General features: G+C 37.4%; 1 long non-coding RNA gene across 1 annotated transcript; it reads left to right on the top strand.

Moving 5' to 3' along the window:
* The first annotated feature begins 243 nt into the window (after positions 1-243).
* On the top strand, positions 244-1,225 carry LOC111742024. The gene is made up of 2 exons (XR_002781155.1): positions 244-351; positions 552-1,225. It is a non-coding gene; the product is annotated as an uncharacterized LOC111742024 (long non-coding RNA).
* Positions 1,226-13,176: the final 11,951 nt, after the last annotated feature.

Genomic DNA, 13,176 nt, shown 5'->3' with positions numbered 1-13,176 from the left:
AGGGGGCGGGTGGGCAGGGGGCGTGCGCGGGATCGAGGATGTTCGTGTGAGGCGTGGATTCTGGAATGTGCGTGTGCACGACCCTCGGGCACGGCCCGCGCGCCGCCGATTGGCCGAGGGGCGCGCAGCGGGGGAAGCCCTTGGCTAATCTCCTGCCACTCAGCGGGGCCGACGTCGGCGGGTTCGCAGCGCCGTGCGCGGAAGGACAAATAGTCCCAAAGGCAGCACCGCGCGCCCCTTCACGGCTCTGCTCGCCCCGCCCGCGGCTGCCGGGGCCCTGAGGCCCGGGCGGCGGGGGAGGGTTAGCTTCTGAGGTTCGCCGACTCCGGCTCTCCCTTAGCGGCTAGAAAGGTGGTTGGCGTTCCCTTGGGAAAAGTAATTGGATTCTGGGGCTCCCTGCCGGCGAGATCAGCGGAAATCGGAGGCTGAGCCTGCAGCTTGGGAGGGGCGGCTGGGGAGAAGAGGAGAGGTCGGGGAGCAGCCTTCGGGAAGGGAAATTTGGTGAAAGCGCCACTATCTCCTCAAGTGTTGGTATGCTTGTTTCTGTACAGGCCGCGGTAGAAAGCTGGGTGGTAAAGAAGAATCAACGGAGATTTCCCTTGGTGCCCTTTTTCGCCTAGCATGTGACGCTTGCTCCTCCAAGTTGTTATCATTCCAAAATCCACCTGGTTGCTGATCCTCAGGAAGAGAAATACTTTGGCACCTTTGAATCTTTCAGCCACACCACTTCCTTTTTCTCTCAGAGCTCTACTTGGAGCTGGGATGGAAAAAGAACTCTTGTCAAATCCGGGATTAAAGATGTCTCTTCTTAACGGGTTAACTCGGGAGAAATAGCATTCTTTCCAGACTCATCCAAGAAGGTATTACTGCAAGGCCTTGCCTTAGTAGTAGCAAACTTACTTAAATTCCCTTTGCCTTGGGGAGATGAAGCAAAAGCGGGAGTCTTAAGCAGAGTTTTTGGCTGAAATGATAGGAATGTTCTAGGAATTCAAGTGACTAACAGCCTTCTGATTTTTTTTCCATCTCATTTACTGCATTTCACTCATTCATCATCAAACAAGCTTTTATGGGTGATATCTGTGTGCCAGGCCTTGTCGTACTTACATGGATACATCAGTATATAATACAAGCCCCTGCACTCCTGGAATCCCATTACAGTTCCTCTAATGAGGGAGACAGACAATACATTTACAAACAGATCTACAGTATAATATGTAATGACTAAGTGCTATGAAGACAAAGCAGAGTAGAAGGACAGACAGTGATGCAGGTGGGAGTAATGTGTTATTTCATATTTTAGGTATGTTGATTTAGAGAGGCTTCTTTGATGAAGTTATGTTTAAAAAGAGATCCGAATGAAATGAAGAAGAAAGCCAAGCAAATGAATGAGGGAATAACTTTTCAGGTAGAGACAAAAGCAAGTACAATGGCTCTTAGGCCAGAGAGTGGTAAGTTTGAATTACTAGAAAGCAAGGAGGCCAATGTGAATGCTGTTCAATGAACAAGAAGAACAGCTGGAGATAGGCTGATCAGTCCAGTGCCATTTAGACCATGGTATGCATGGGCTTAGCATTTGCTTTTAACATCATCTGATGCTTTTCTCTAAGCTTTTTATGCACTAAGGTGTTCTTGCTTTCTTTCTCTGTCTCCACCAAGCACTAGATCCACTTCACTTTGGATACCAGTTTTCCCTCCGGGGTATAACATAAAGTATTAGTTTCTGCTTTTCTCTCACCGTCTGGTACTCATCTTCAACTGCTGCTTCATATTTCTTCTGTGCAGATCATTACCTTTAATGTCACCTTTGTCCTAGGTTGCATACATCTTCAACTACCTAACCAACACTTCTAATTGGATGTCCTGTTATTTCTTCAATTTCAACAGGTCCAAAACCAATCTTACTGTCTTTCTAAAATCATTTCCTTTCTCTCTCACTGGTACCACTGCTCTCCCTGCCACCAAAGCTTGAATACTTGGATGTCATTGTTGACTCATTCTTTCTCTTTATTCCTTTTATCCAACCAGTCACCAGGGCCTTTGATTTATCCTTTAAACTATATCTTGTCAAATCCCTTTCTCTGTCTCTACTTCATGGTCTCTGTCTAAGTTGAATGCTGCCACCCAGAGCTAGCTAGTTCTACAGTCTCTCTACAGTCATTCTGACTTCCTTCTCTTTCTGCTCCAATCTAACCTGCTAGAATAATCATCCTAAATCTTCACTTTTAGCACATCTCTTCTTGCTTTGATAATTTCATGACTATAAAATTTAAATTTACATTTAAATTCTTCTGATTGATTTTAAAACTCTTGCCCCAATCTAGTTCCCTCTTCCCCTATGAACCACTCTGCAATCTACAGTTTTAGTTAGATATTTAAAACTCTTGCCCCAATCTAGTTCCCTCTTCCCCTATGAACCACTCTGCAATCTACAGTTTTAGTTAGATATTTACATGTACAAGTGTATACATGTACTTTTATTCCTATGTATATTTATATATAGATCTACCCTCACACAACAGTATTGATTCAGTATGGGTCCGTGGTTGCAAGTGACATAAAATTCAACTCAAACTGGCTTAAACAGAGAAGGGACTTTATTGGCTCACATAACTGAAAAGTTCAAGGTAGTGAGAGATGGCTTGGCTGAAGGGTTCAAATTATATGATCAAGATTTGGACTCTCTCTTATATGTTAGCTCTTTCCTCCACTGTTAGCTTCAGTCTCAAGCTCCACAAAATACACAACCAGCATCTCTAGGCTCCCACTGTCCTCACTATCAGCAAAGGTTAAGTGCCTGCTCCTAAACCAATCACTGTTTCCAAGAGAATGAAATGGTCAGATTGGTCTGGACTGTTTCACGAGCCCATTCCAGGACTTGTGTTTGTCAGTAACACATGAATGGCACAAGAAGGTGATTCCACTTAGGAAAATGGGAGTATGGTTATCAGAGGAAGGGTGGATGCATCCTGGGCAATGGAAACAGCAGACATACCACACATCCCTGTTCTCTTGATATCCCTAAACATTCTTCCTCTACATATGCCTTCAAAAATATCTATGCCTACTCAATGCAAAAATATTCTTTTACCACCAAAAATGTACTCACTTCCTCACTGGAAAGAGATGATCCAAAGTTTCATCTAGTTATTGCAGACAGTTCCAAGTTTAGGAAAGCAGGGTAATCATGCAGCAATAGAGCCCTTCATGGTGTAGTAACCTAAGGCTACATGATAAAATTAGCTACAAAATACTTAAAATATTATGACAGAAAAAGAGAGAAACAACTGCAACGAAAATTCATATTTGGAAAAATGACTAATGGCAAACACAGTGGTCTCCAATTCATAACATATATCATATCTAGCTGGACAGGAAGAGAAAGGGCTTACTACCATAAGAGAAGAGAAAGTTCTTTGATCAACCCATCTGGCTGCCATATGTTCTACTCTTGGAGAATCTCTCATTCACTGTTCCTCTATGCCATATCTGTAATGGACAATGGGGAGGATAATCCTTCTAGGACCACACCTCTTCAACATTCTCCTTCCTGATACAGTGGGGATTGTAAAATCACCTTCTGTGGCAAGTGAGATAACTAGCTAGATAACTAGCTTTTACTGCCAAATAGTGTGATTCTCTTCTGTTATGCAGAGTTGTTGCTAGGAAGTAGCTTCATAGTCAGTGACTAGGAAGTAGCTTCATTTCCCAGCTTTCTCGTTAATCTCGAGAAGTCATGTGATTAATTATTTCCATTGGAATATGAGTGGACATGATGTGAATCACTTCTTGCCAATGTGGTTAAGAACAAGGTTATGACTTTTCTGGTTTCTTTTTCCTCCTGTGGCTGCACTGAAAGGACCCTAAGACCTTGGAGGATAATCATAAGAGAGCCATGAAATAGAAGGAGTGGGTAGCTGAATGACCTTGTAGGAGACCACCTGCTGATCAGGATTACTGATATTGGACTTTACGAAAGTGAAAAAATAAAGGTCTGTTGTGTTAAACCACTCAAACTTGTGCATTACCTGTTACAGCAGTTAGTGCTAAAACTAAGTAACCTAGCCTTTGTTCTTCAGACAGGATTTCTCTCACAACACAATTTTCTTGCATTCTTAGTAAACTTTCAGTCCATTTATATCTGGCTAATTCTACGGGAGAAAAACTCCAGAGCCAGAGTTTGTCTTAAGCTGCAGTCTTTGCATCTAAATTCCAATATGAGTAATATTAGGCCTTGGTATTCTTCTAGCTTAATGGCCTCCATTCTGGTTTCTGCCTGAGAACAATTTGAAACAATAGCCACTAGTTTTGCAAGGGGAAGGGTGGAGAGGGAGGGCGTAGTGGTGCTGGAGGGAACAGAATGGGATAATTATTACCTTTCTAAGCAGACAGGAATTGCTTGAGAGAGGCCTGGGTGTGTTCGCTCTTCTTTCAAGTACCAAGCTTATCTATTTCTTGCCTTCATCGGCTTTAATAGTCTCTTGGGGCTTTTCCAACCTTTAATGGCTCCAGATTATTAAAGTTTTTGTCATATTTTATTGCAGCCTAGGAACAAAAATGGTCATTCATAACAAAGCAATACTTTTCCTTCTCTACTTTAAATAAATCAAGCTTAATCCTAAACTTGAGTCTTTCTTGTAGGACCTTACTAAAAGTCAACATGTAATACTTGATGTACTCTAGTATCTGACCTTTTAATAACGGGCTCTTTTACATTTCACACTTGATAAGCACATGTTCTGAATCCTAGTGTGCAACAGGTGCCAGTTTAACCTACTATTCCGCTATTGAATTCCCAATCCAATATAGGTGGGGCCTTGTGTGAATCAACTGATTTAATATTTTAAGATCTTTCTCTTACTAATAATTCCCACTCCTGTTACCAATTTATGAATTGTTGGAGCTGTTTTAATTGCAGGAGACAAAATAAAAAAACACAACTCAAATTGACTTATGCAAAAAAAAAAAAGAGTGAGAGAGGGCTATTGGCTCACATAACTGAGGAACTAGTGATATATTTAGCTTACGGCATAGGTTGATCCAAGGGCTTAAGCAATGTCATTAGAATTCTATTCTGCTTCATCTATTGGCTCTGTCTTCTGTATTGGCTTCATTCTCAGGCTCCATATGGTGGCTCCTGGCAACTCCAGTTCACATAATCCTTACTGTTAGCAATCTCAGTGGAAGAGTACATATCTCTTTCCCACAAGTGCCAGCAATAGTGTCCTTATATTTCATTAGCTCTAATTAAGACATGTGGCCAGAGGAATCCAGTAGGTTAGGCCTGATTCACATGATTTTCTCATATTGTTGAGAGGGGAGTCCATTCTACCTAAAAGACGCTGATGGAGAGTGGTAGAAAAGAAAAATCATGGTATGATTAGAAGAGTGAATGGATGCCAAGTAGCAAAAACTCAAGTGTCTTTCACTATGTATAGTGTTTCCTAATTGTTTCATGTATGTTGGTTTTATCTCCTTTGCTGGACTATAAGTATCTCAGGAGCAGCATCATGTATTATATATCTTGACAGTGTCGGCCCAGCAGGCAGTCCTTAGATACTGGCTGATCGATTGCCTCTTCTTGTAACACTAAAGATGACACATTCCAAGAGGGAAAAAAAGAGCGTAATAAAGGGATGATTTACAGAAGTATGGGAAGGGTTAAGGGAATCAACAAGCAATGGTAAAGTGTGTAATAATGGGAAAGACTGGTAACCACAAGAAGCCTTAAGCCTAAAGGAGCAGGGGAAGGAACCCATTAAGAACTGTAGTTTGGAAGGGGACACCTGAAAAAAGCTGTGACTATAAATAGAGAAATGTAGCCACTGCCAAAATGTGGCCCACCAAAGGACTGAGAATAAACACTTGTCCTCTTTTTCTCCCACTCTTCAAACTTCTGTTGGTACCTCCCATTGGCCAAGTCGAACCAGAAGCTAGAGGGCTTGGATGATACTGTCTGTAAAGGTAGGCTCTAGTATGGAGCAAGGCAAATAGGATGAAAAAATGGATCTAGAGTAGCAAATGGAAAATAACCAGGGCATCTCTGTTTATATTCCTCAGAGCAACCCTAAATAAGAGCAATTCATATTCTGTGTTAATCATATAGCCTGGATTTACCAGAAGAATATAATTTTATCCTTTTCAAAATTTTGTTAAATATATAACTAATGTGCTTTAATTTTTATAGCATTTTAAGAATTTAAAATTCATGAATTCATAAATTATAAAAGTCTTTTGTTAGCCTATGTAGTTAAAAAGCTATCATCATTGTATTGATATGGAACTCCTCAAGAATATTGTATCTGGCAATCCATCAGAAAGCCTTGGCACAGCACTTGTCAAATAGTGACAAATTTGATAAATGTTTTATGATTTGAAGAATGATTAAATGAATAAATTAAAGCATTTCGAGCCAGACTCTAAGTGGGAAACTAGATGGGTTTTTCTGGTTAGGGGTTGTTAGTAACCATTCAACATCTACCCATCCTATCTCTTAAAGTCTGACATTGGCTTCTTAGTTGTTGATCAAGGTATTGTTTCATAGAAAATTGAACTGTAATAAATTTTCTTTGTCAATCTTTAGAAGTAAGAAATTCTATAATTATCTGTTATGCTAATAAACTCACTATAAAGTCCATTTCAGTTAAGAAATTAATAATGTTTTAATCTAAAACTGGGTTTCTTCATGGAACTATCATTCAAATGTAAAATATCCATATCTATACCTATATCTATACTTGTTTCAATATATAAACTAGTATTTCAAAATGTCAGTCCAAACTGTTTCTGTAACAGACTTTAGTTAAGCCAAAATTCTATACTTCTGTTCTTTGGCAATCCTGTATATATGTGGCTTAAACAGTTTACAAAATGCTTTCATATGTATCACTGTTCATTTATTCATGCAATAAATAGCACTGAATACCTACTATGTGCCACACATAATCTCTGCCCTCACGGAACTTACAGTCTAGTACAGTATTTCTCAAACATTAATGAAAATATAAATCACTTGAGGATCTTATGAAAATTCAATACTAAGTTTGGGATGGGGCCCAAGACTACATTTTTGGCCAGCTCCTGGGTGATGCTGATGCTGCTGGTCTAGGGACCACATTTCAAGTAGTAAGAGTCTAATGGACTCATTTAATCCTCAAAACAGCAACTCTATAAGAAATGTATCAGTGTTATTTTATTATCTTGAGTACTTATTATCTACAAAGCACTGTGCTATACATTGTAGATAAATAGTTCACTTAGACATAACCTTTTGGAAACTCAGTATATAGCAGAAAAAAGCTAGCATAGCAAATAATTATGAATGTATGACTTTATATATATGAAATACCCAGAAAAAGCAAATGAATAGAGATAGAAAATATATTGGTGGTTGCCTGGGCCAAGGGTGGGAATAGGTATTAATGTTAATTGGTCATGAAGGATCTTATTGGGGAGATGACAATGTTTTAAAAACTGGATTATGGTAATGGCTGTACAACTCAATAAATTTACTAAAAATCATTGAATTGTACACTTGAAATGGGTGACTTTTATGATTTGTGAATTATACACCAATAAAATTGTTAAAAACAAATAATTATGATATAATGTGAACAAATGCAATAATAAACATGTAGTCTGTATACCCTTTAACAGCCAAAGAAATGGAGCTCACAGAGGCTAAGTGATTTGCCCACAGTCACATAACTAGTTAAAGACATAAACATATAAATCTAGTCCTATTAAGCCAAGACTAGTTATTGTCAGAAACCTCATTGCCAGAGGAGGCATAGAGATGTATGCCAGGAAACAGATACCCTTCCACCAAGTAGAGTTTGTACCTCTCTCAGAATCGTCCTCACCATGTGAGGCAGAGATCATCTTGAGTGGTGACCGGGGTGGCATCCCATACACGTACTGCCAGTTGACAGGCTGTGCAAGCCAGCTAGCTTCTGGCAGACCCTTTGGCTGCCTTCAGGTTCTTAGTTTCAAGCAACAAAAATTAATTACCACTGAGTCAGTAGCAGAGGAAGTAGGCAGCTTACAGAATCATTATGAGGGTTGAGAGCTAAGCTCAGAACTGTTGCAGTCAAGAACAATGCTCAAAATCATGCTGCAGAAACAAGTGGAGGAGAAGACTGCTATAACTGACTCTGCTCATTATGCTGAGCTCTGCTGTCCCTCTGTCACCACCACTGCCCTGGAAACTTAATTTGGCCACAACTGCAGTGTTGCAAAAAAGAAAACTGACTGCTATTCTTGCTTCTTTGAGTTCCTAGTTCACTACTCAAGGCCATACAGGTGCTTCTGATTGGCAGAGGGCAGGTCAAGTGCCTGAATCTAGGCTGCAAGGGAGGATCAAGGGAGGATGGTAAGGTATTTTGCAACTTCTACCTATTGCTAGATATAATGGGGCTTTACATTCTTCCAAGACTCACATGTCAGTGAATTCTCCAAGCCCAGAGAGTTCAGATGCTGGGCCATCAAAAATCATCATTATCATCATCATCATCAACAACAACAATGATAACAACAGCAACAACAACAACCAACCAAAAAAAAAGGTGTTCATACAGCCTTGCACAAACTGTGGTTCATGGAATAACAACATCAACATCAAACAGAAGCTTGTTAGAAATGGCAGAATCTTAGGTCCTATTCCAGATCTGCAGAATCAGGATCTTCTTTCTAACAAGTAGCTGGGGTAACTAGCATGTACATTAAAGTTTTAGAAGTGTTGCTCTTCATTATACAACATGTAGTTCTTTTTAATTTTCAAAGATCAGTCATTATTAGGCTCTATTCATCCATGAGGTTGCCAGATTTAATGTAGGATGTCCAATTAAATTTGAATTTTAGATCAAGAACAAATCTTTTTTAGAATAAATATGTTCCAAGAAATATTTGGGATATATTCATACTAAAAGTTATTCCTTATGTATCTGTAATTTAAATTTAACTGGTCTTCAGTATTTTATCTGGCACTCATGTGCATCCACAAAACTCTCAAAAATAAACAAAAAGAAAAGGAAATTAATATAACTGCATATAGGAAAGCATTTATACCAGTTTTATATTTTGGTATGATAAACTGTAAGTATCACGAGACCAGAACATATAAACTTGACAGTTTCAAGCCACTCTGAATTCTGCTTAACATTTATTGCCTGAGGTCCCCTATAATATAAAGAGCGAATATTCTGTTAACCCTGAATGTTAACTGTTCTGCAGGATGAGTTAATTTTTAAATATACGCATGAATTGCAACTAACTTAATTTACTGAGTTTTGACCAATAGCACCTTTGTCTCGCAGAAACTGACCACATGAATTGACTATGTAAAGGAAATAAGTGATGACAATCACTGTTGGCTTCCCTCTGAGACTGCTATTATAATTTCATTTTCTTCCTAAAGAAAAGTGTTCCTGCCTATGCCCAGGAGTTTTAGAAAAACAGCTTTCAAATATTCTTGGGAAAGAGGCACATTGTATGGTATATCAATTGGAATTAGAAGCATGACATTCAAAAATTAAAGAAAACTTTTAGTACTCCAAAATGTATACTGATTGCATTTATTTGGAAGATGGCTTAATTTACTTAACATTTTAGCCAATCCAAATATTTCCAAACTGCTAAATAGGGAATTTGGGGTGTTTGGGAAATGGTAACTTTCCTTTTTTATAACCTTTTGCACAGTTACCAGTGAGCCACCTCCAATAGTTTATCAACAAAAATCTTCCATTTATCATACTTCTACCAAACCTTATCTTATCTCTTGGCTCATGATGAAATGTCCAGGAGCTATGAGAGGGATTGCAATTCCAAGAAGTAAAATATCCCTAGGGGCTGATGAGTGTTGGGACTAAACATACATAGCCTTCCCCTACTAGAAGTTTTATATTATGTTTGCTGCCACTTTTTAATTAAGTGTTTGCAAGCTCCACCCTAGAGGCAGATGTCTGTAATAGCTGAGTGATATATCCTGGTTTATGGGCCAGGCCATAAATGGGCCAATTGACTAGACTTTCTTTAAATATTAAATAATAGGAAAAAACATTTATAAGTACATGATCAGTCACTATACATGCTATTTCTATAAAATAGTTAAGTATTTAATTTATAATAGTGAATTATTAGAAATTACCTGAAGCCTCTTCCTTCCCCAAGAGTGAACTAGTTAAGTAAATAATGGTATATGCATAAGATACAAGAACTACAAATCATCTTTTCCAGGGCTCTTTGGAGAAATGGATGATTCTAGGACTGAAGCAAGAAATTACAAGATGATCTTGGAACATCTTGCTATACCAGAAGGTCTGTATCAAAGACTTCCGGGTCATGTCAAAAGGGACTAACTTGAAGATGCATCTATTGGTCAAAGAGGAGGCAATGTGAGCATGAATGAGAATAACTGTAATAGAATGAAGCATATTATATATGTTTTAATCTATTAGCGCAGACTGATGTTCTAAAGCAAAAAACTATTGGTATCCTTGGAAAATGCAAAGAAACCAACTCATTATTTTGAAAACTGGTAAATAAAGAGAAAGAATCAAGAATTTATCTCACTTCTCATATACAAATTGTAGCTCAGGGTAACCTAATAGTTGATAAGAGGAAGTTTCTCTTTACAGAGTTTTCCAACTAACAATAGATATAGAAATGATAGAATATCATCACATTGTAATCCCTAATGAAACAATTCAACTAGGAAATGATCATCAATGAAAGCTAACTTCACTAAAAGAGAGACAAGCAGACAGTACTTGCCTCCTATATATAACATCACATATGAAATATTCTTGCTAAACTAGAATTTGATCAAGGCTATAATATAAGTAACAATTTTCAGAAAATATGAGAGATAAAGGAATATATTAAATGACACAAGAAAGTTGCAATCAGAAAACCCAGACTATGGAAAATCCTATAGGACAAAGAACACAATTTAGCTTTAACAAACCAATTGAAAGAGAATGAGGGGGAAACCATAGATTAACAGGCTTAACACACATAAATAATTCACTGTATGGATCTTATTTGGATTCTAATTTTAAACATATCACCTGTAATAAAAAATAATTCATGAGACAATTGGAGGAAATTTGATTTGAAATCATTATCCTAAAAAGATATCTGCATTTTCATGTTCATTGCAGATTTGCAGTATCCATCTACATTCAGTTACTTTCTGAATATTTGATGATATCAAAGCATTTTATAAACACTGTGGATGTGATAATGATATTGTCATATTTTTTAGAAGCAACTTTTAGATATGAGTGCTGAACTATTTGTAGATGAAATGATTTAATGTTTGCTTCAAATTATCTGGAGGTGGGGATGCTTAAATAATTGTTGAAGCTGGGTGGTAGGTTTAAGGGCATTCATTACAGAATTCTCTCTACGTTTGCATGTATTTGAACATTTCCATAAAATAATAAGTTTTTAAAATTCTGTTTAGAGTATGATCTCAATTTTAAGTTTGTAATAGAAATGCAGAGAATTAGTTCCCACTTGAGCATATCTCCTCCCCTCATCCCCACTTTCTTACCCATTACCCAATTATCCTAATGTTTCAAACAGTTCTTTTAAGTTCTATGTGTACCTATCTCTAAATCAGTTCAGTTCTTAGGTGAAGCAAAAAATAACAGGCATCTGATGTTATTGATGGGCTAGTGGCATTCTTGTGCTCTGTCCTTCTGGGACCAATACTTTTCAAGATGGTCAGAAATAGAAGACTGATCAGTAGTGAAGAGACCTCTGCTTCTCTGAGAGAAGTTAACGGATCCTTTGGGGATAAGCCTATGATTCGATCTCATTAGCATTGTGAGCTCCATTCAAGTGTGACTGACAGTCACACAAGTCAATACAGGAGCACTTCGAGAGAGCCAAGTTAGAGAGTTTTTTCTTATAGATTGGTGTTTCTGTTCTTGCAGAGCTCATCAGAAAAACAAATCAGAGCACTTTTGATTCAACAAATGAATGTAATGAAGCTGTATTTCTAAGAAAAGTGTATTATTGGGCTAAAAGAAAAAAACATAACACTAAATTATTTGTTCAAATAAAAATGTTACTGAAAGAAATGGAAGTATATTTTAGATGATTATTAATACTTTCATTTTCACCTTAATCCTAGTGCAAGTCATATCTAATAACTAAATGCAATCTCAGAAATTTAGAAAGTAAAGAATATTTATGTCTTTGCCAGTTTTAATCCCATCAAGCATACTTTATTAAAGACTGAGTAAAATCAAGGTAGACCACCATTATACCATTAGAAATAGAGTGGAAGAGGGTACCCAAAGACTGGGAAGAGTAAGCCAGTCGTATCTAGTATTTTCCTCAGGTTTCATTCCTAATTCCAGAGGAAGTAAAAGATGTTTAAAATATTCAATGGCATCCTTTTATCATGCTACTGAATATAGTTTAAAAGCTTAAGGTAATATGTTTAAAGATCAAAAATAATTTTTAAAATCCTGTAGGCTTATAATGCAAATGAAACAGGAAAAATTATAGCAAGTTATTTTGGATTTAGAGAAGAAAGTGCCAATCACCAAAACTTAATGTGTAATTACATAAAAATGCTGGTTCAGTTAAATTCGAAATTCAACAGATTGTTTCAAAATAAATTATCTCTGTAATATATGAGAACAATTTTCCCCTAACCCCTCTCAAATGAAAATGCGGGTAACTAAGTGCCATCTAAATCATCCAACCCAAGTCAATCAATTCACTTTACCAAATCACTCATGAGAATGAACTTAAGACAGGTGATCTCCACTGAAAATATAACTTCTCATTTAATTATTAATCAATTACTGAGAGATTATTGGGGTTAGAGTGAAGATACAGTTATTATTAAGAAAAGAAAAATACATCTTTTACCCCTGAAGAGCTCCTATTTGAGAGAAACTGGACATATGCTCCTAAAAACTTGAGAACGTTGACCATGTATTCTGATTTTTTGTAAATATTAAGATAAACAATAAATTGATTGAATTTGCCTAAGATACCAATGACTTGTATGAAAAGATTTATAAGATCTGACATGTGGTGAGAGGCAAACTTGATGTCACCTAGTGTCCTCTTTCTGGACTTTTCACCAGCAATAACTTTTGCTTTTAGCAACTATTTAAAAACAGTTAATTTACATGCACTTTATTCCTTTCAGTGTTG

This window comes from Pteropus vampyrus, unplaced genomic scaffold (genome assembly GCF_000151845.1).
Source record: "Pteropus vampyrus isolate Shadow unplaced genomic scaffold, Pvam_2.0 Scaffold85, whole genome shotgun sequence".
Lineage (NCBI taxonomy): Eukaryota > Metazoa > Chordata > Mammalia > Chiroptera > Pteropodidae > Pteropus > Pteropus vampyrus.
The sequence above is the reverse complement of the archived record's forward strand: the minus strand, read 5'-3'. Positions and strand labels throughout refer to the sequence as shown.